Below are 6,000 nucleotides of genomic sequence, written 5' to 3'. Positions count from 1 at the left end.
TTTGATTTTGATTCACATATGAGCAATTTCATAACATTCAACACAAAATCCGGATTATCAGGACATTTTTCAGTGATATGTTGTCTGCTTTCTAATTTTGTTTTTGGAGCATATTTTGCAAGGCTTTTTCTTTGTTCGTCCCCTATTAATTATAGGAATTTTTGAAATACTGTGTCTGGAGGAAGGAATATTTCTTGTTTTTTACAGTTTGAAGGGCCCGGCATACTTTCCGTCATTTTTAATCACAAAATCACCACAGCAAAGAATTGGTAAAAATTTTTGACACTAAGTCCTCACTCACACCCTGACAAATATTAAGTAACGTCGACGTCGTACTAAGTATATATATAAATATACCGTCTTAAAAATCAACGGGTTACTGTTTCCGATCGGAGTCATGCGTATTTAGCAAAGGACTACTTTGACTCCGATCGGAGTCATGCGCACCTAGCAAAGGACCACTTTGACTCTGTTCATGCAAGTCATGCAATTAAGAAATTCTGTTTTGTTCTATTATTTTTTGAATTAGTTTTAGTATTTTTTTGGTCAATTTTTTTTTGTTATAGCTATGAATTCTGAGTTCAGCCATTCCTTTGGTATTAAGCCACTTTCATATATGATGTTGAAAAGATGTAATAGTAATTTTATGTTGTTATGATTTATTAGTTTTATTACATCTCTATTTCTATTTCGTAAGATTCATAATCTTTCCAATTCTTCGTACATTGTATTGCATGTTTTACTTCTGCGTCTAGGTTTGAAGGTCCTTTCATCTCCTATGTCGCCATTTGTTGTAATTCTGGTCTGTCAACCGCAAACTAGTTTTTGAGAAATTCCTTCCACATTTGAATTTGTTCGCTTCTTTCTATAATTATTTTTCCTTTCTTGTCAGCTAGAGTAGGTATATTATATTTCTTGTTATTATTGGAGGTTTCTTTTAATTTTTTGTAGAGGTTGAATATATAATGTTTGTTGTTGTCTAGGTGTTCTATTTTGTCACACATTTCATTTATCCACTTTTTTTCGCTTCTTTGATTTTTGAATATATGGTTCTTTGGATTTAATTTTATAGATGTGGGTTGTTATTGTGTTTTATTCTGTCTTCCATAATATCCAAAATATCATCCGTCATCCACTTTTCCGTTTCTCCCTTTTCGTATTATTCAGTATTTTTTATGGTTTGCCATATACTTTCTGTTTCTTCTGTAATAATTGTTTTTTCAGGTCTTCGTTAAGTTTGGTTGCTAATTTGTCTTTATTAGCTTTGTTTCGAAGTATTTCAATATTGCACTTTTTTGGTTTGTTTAAGCGTATTATTTTTAGATAATAAGTAAAGACTGGATTGTGGTCTGATCCTACGTCCATACCGGAGTAGGTTTTTAGACTCAGGATACTTAATTAAAATCTATAACTGATCAAAGCAAAATTAATTTGATACCTTACACTCTTTTGTATATTGTCTTGCGGTGATTTCCATGTATAGATTCACCTGGAAGGTAGTTTAAACCATGGAAATGTTTACCGTAAAGAAACTGATTCAACAATATGATTCTGAATTGCGAATTCGTAGTAGCATCAGAAGGAAAAGAGCAAAGAAAACCAAATCGAAGCAGCTAAGGCAAGGCAAGTTTTTTGTGAAGGGGACTAATAAGGTATGACCGTAGGTATAAATTTATAAAGAAGTATAATAACGAAAACTGACTCTGCGTAGAAAGAATGTTGATGATTAAATTAAAAAAAACCCTAGCTTAGTTTGCTAATATCTATGATAATAATGTCTGGGCAGGAGATTTTGTTGTTTATTGTAGGTTATCAATGGGTAGTATAAAAATGAATCAGTTATCAATGAATGAGTTTTTTTTCAATATATTTATAATTATATATATATATATATATATATATATATATATATATATATACATCTAGCGGTTAATGTAAGCTCCGTTCTAAAACGGTATTATACTAACTCCAGTAGAATATACACCGTGTATTTTATTATCTAAGTAGCGCTTTATGTAGACTCCGACCAACACGTAGGATTAAGTGGACTCCACAAAAGGATAAACCATTTTTGGGATCCGTATTTACGACATTGCATATACTTCTAAACTCCTGCGATGTTGCCAATAATTGTATTAGTAGTAGATTTTCAAATTTTACAGCAGATACATTCTGGAACTTGAAATTTATTTAAATATCCATCAATTTAATCATGGAGGAATTTAAGAACTATTTGGCTAATTTATGTAGTAAAATATAAATTGTTAACCGCCATATACCTTTATTTTACTTTTTAGTTTTAATAAGCAAGGCGGTAATTTATATTACTTTTATATATTTTCAAACATAAGAAAGTGTGTATTATAAACTTGGAAAAGCGAAAATTTCCGTTTTTATTAATTAGTATTTTTTATTAAAATGCATTGGCACTAAAACATTTAGTACATAAATGTACGTATATCAAATAGAGTAATCGTGTAACAGTTTCTAAAATTAGAAGCCCCTTCGGTAAGATTATAAAGTTTGTTACCACAAAAAATCTACTAGCATGCACAGAGATGAGAGAGACCTACACAGAAGAAGATTTATTTTTAGCGAATGACAGGGCCATTTATGTAGCCAACCATTGGAAATACAAAATTTAAAGCTGTTGGTGTTCCGGACACGGAAAGTAAAGTAAGTACAAAAAGAGGTGAAAGTAAAATGAAAAAAAAAAAAACTAAAATACTTATATAATATGTAGACCTGAAAGTACGCTGGAGGGTTTGAAATAAGAATTTACCTAAGGAATGAAATAAGAATTTACCTAATATAAAACAGATCTGAAAGAGAATAAAAAACAGATCAAAGAATTAATAGAGATTAAGTACATCCTTAAGTAACATATCTCAAAGCCGCCTGCAGTTTTTTTTGGGTAGATCGAGTAGCTCGACAGAACTGTTGCCGGTTCCAAGCCCAAATAAAGAAGGAAGGGGGTCTACAGCCAGTTTAGCACCCTACTAATAGACTTTAAAACCATACAGCTCATAGAAACAGAATTATGCCTCGGGACAGGAATGATTTCATTACGACGACTAACGGGAGAAAGAGGACGAATTTGTGGTAAACGAGAAATACACTTCGCATCGGTGCTTTGAACGTAAAGTCTCTACAAGAGAGCAGAAAATTACAAAAGAGCTTGTAGAAAAAAAATATAGACATGTGTGCATTAAAAGATACAAAGAAAAAAGGAAAAGGGTCAAATTATTATAGATGACCATCTCATGATTTACAGTGGTGTTGCCAAAGAAACCAGAGCCAAAGAAGGAGTCGCTCTGTTAGTACACAAAAATTTTTTACACCAAGTATAAAAATAGTAAGTGTAAAAATTATACTGGATGTTAAACCTCTGAATGTGGTAGCAATTCACTTCCAGAGAACAACAAAGATACCACCACAAGGGAAAACTTCTAGGAACACCTTCAGACTGTAATAAACGAGACTCCAAATGATAAATATATAATCATTATGGGTGATTTTAACGCCCGTGTTGGCAATGATTTAGTTCCAGCGATAAAACAGCGATATAACGAAAATATCAGAAATGAAAACGGAAACCTTCTAACGGACCTCTGCAGCAAAAACCAGATACGTAATAATAATACATTTTTCCCTCACAAAGAACAATACAAATACATTTTTGAAAACAGTAGAGGACAAAGATCTATTATAGACTATATTCTGTTGAATAGAGAGCACTAACATCAGCAGAAATAGGAAGCGATCACAAATTGGTATTGTGCCGAATGAAAACACATATATGTGATAACAAAACACCGAAATACACCACAAAGATAAAAGTCGAAAGCTTACAGGATGACTCGACAAGATACCTATTCCAGAAAAGAAGAACGGAAAAAAACAGAAATACATATATCACAGAAAGTGATGGAGTCGAAGAAAGCTGAACAATACTTAAGTCTAATATCTTAGCCTCGGCCAAGAAAGTTCTCGGTAAAAGAAATATAAGTAAAGTGAAGGAAAAATGTAAAGAAAACAAAAAAGCTTACCTGAAATACATGTCAACCAAAACACAAGAGGCATAACATAATTACAAGACAATTAGAAACGAAACACATGCACTTATAAGAAAAATAAAAAATGGTCACTGGGAACGTTTTTCGAAAGAAATGGAACTTAATTTTTCTCGTCTGCAAAAGCAAATATAGCGCTTCATCAGACGTCAAAGAACGAAGGTAAAGTAACTAATAGAACTAAAATACATAGAAAATGATACGTGGATTGACTACCTAAAAAAGCTATATACAGGAGAAGAACAAACGACGCTAGAACCGGAAACATCAGAAATTACAACATATAAAGAACTTAATATAAATGTACAGGAAGTTCGGAAAATACTTGAAAACCTGAGGAACAGAAAAGCAGCAGGTCAAGACGAGATACCAAACGAATACTGAAATATTGTGGAGCAGCAATGACAGAACAATTAACAATATTAATTAATAAAATTATAAAACACAATAAAATGCCGGAAGAATGGAGAAGGAGCGAACTAACTCTACTATATAAAAAAGGAGATAAAAACAGACAAAAAACTACAGAGGTATAAACTTGTTAAATACTATGCTAAAACTTACAACTAAAATTTTACAAGTGCTAATTAATCACAATATAAGTTTAGCAGATGAACAACCGGGTTTTTAAGTGGTAGATCGTGTACAGATGCAAAATTCGTTATGAAGCAAATTACTGAGAAATCACTGAAGTATAATAGACTAGCATTTCTGATTGACCTAAAGAAAGCGTTTGACAGAGTAAGACTGAAAGATGTAATCCATCTTCTGTATAATAGAGAAGCTCTCCTAAATATTATAAAAACTATCGAAAACATCGACCAAAACAACAAAATTGAAGTCAGAATAGAGGGACAACTTACAGAACCTATAGAAATAGGCAGCAGAATAAGACAAGGGGATTCGTTGAAATTGAGCCACATACTCTTCAATTTGATCATGGATCAAATCATCAAAAGCGTTAACAAACGAAGAAGATACAGAATGGGAAACAAAGAAATTAAAGTACTCCGTTACGCAGATGACGCAATATTAATAGCCCAAGATGAAGATAGTCTGCAAAGATTTGTCCACAAATTTAACATAAGAGCAAAAGAATTTAATATGACAATCTCATCTCACAAAACTAAAACAATAGTAGTCAGCAAAGGACCACAGATGTAAAATAGAAATTGATAGCATTAGCAGAAACAAGACCCGACACAGCCACAACGCAAAGAATAATGGACGCGGCAGAGATGAGAGTACTGAGAAGAATTACAGGAAATACTCTGAGAAATCGAAAAGAAAATGTAACGTATAGTGTATAAATGAATGGATACAAAATAGAAAAAAAGAATGGAATAACCACATAGGTAATGGAAATAAAATACCTGGCATTATGAATTTATTATGACAATTTCATCTTAGAAAACTAAAACAATAGTAGTCAGCAAAGAACCAACTAGATGTAAAATAAAAATTGATGGCATCAGTATTGAACAAATAATGAAAATAATATACTTGAGCTTTATTTTACTGTCGTTTTGAAATTTTAAACTTTCTAGTGGGTATCTTTATGTCTTTATTACCAATTGTTATTAACATGCGTTTACACAACGATATAACGTTGTGTATTATAAAAGTATTCTATTTCTTTTTATCGTAGTAAGTCATTACTCAGACAAAATATTTTGGTGTCTTATGGTATTGGTAACTTGATTCTGTAATAAAATTCATGGCAGACGACAAGCGGTTTCATAACCACTAAACATATCTATTTCTTTATTGTTTCCGTATATATTATTTTTTACAGTTATGATATTATGTTCGGTCTAATTGTTTTAAAAACTTTGTCGCTTGTATAAGCTTTAACTTTAATAATAATTTTATAGACCTTAATCATTTAGAAGTAAATATATATATAATTTTTTTTCTGTCACTTGGT

Source organism: Diabrotica undecimpunctata, chromosome 7, assembly GCF_040954645.1.
Source record: "Diabrotica undecimpunctata isolate CICGRU chromosome 7, icDiaUnde3, whole genome shotgun sequence".
Lineage (NCBI taxonomy): Eukaryota > Metazoa > Arthropoda > Insecta > Coleoptera > Chrysomelidae > Diabrotica > Diabrotica undecimpunctata.
Note: the sequence above shows the minus strand (reverse complement) of the source record.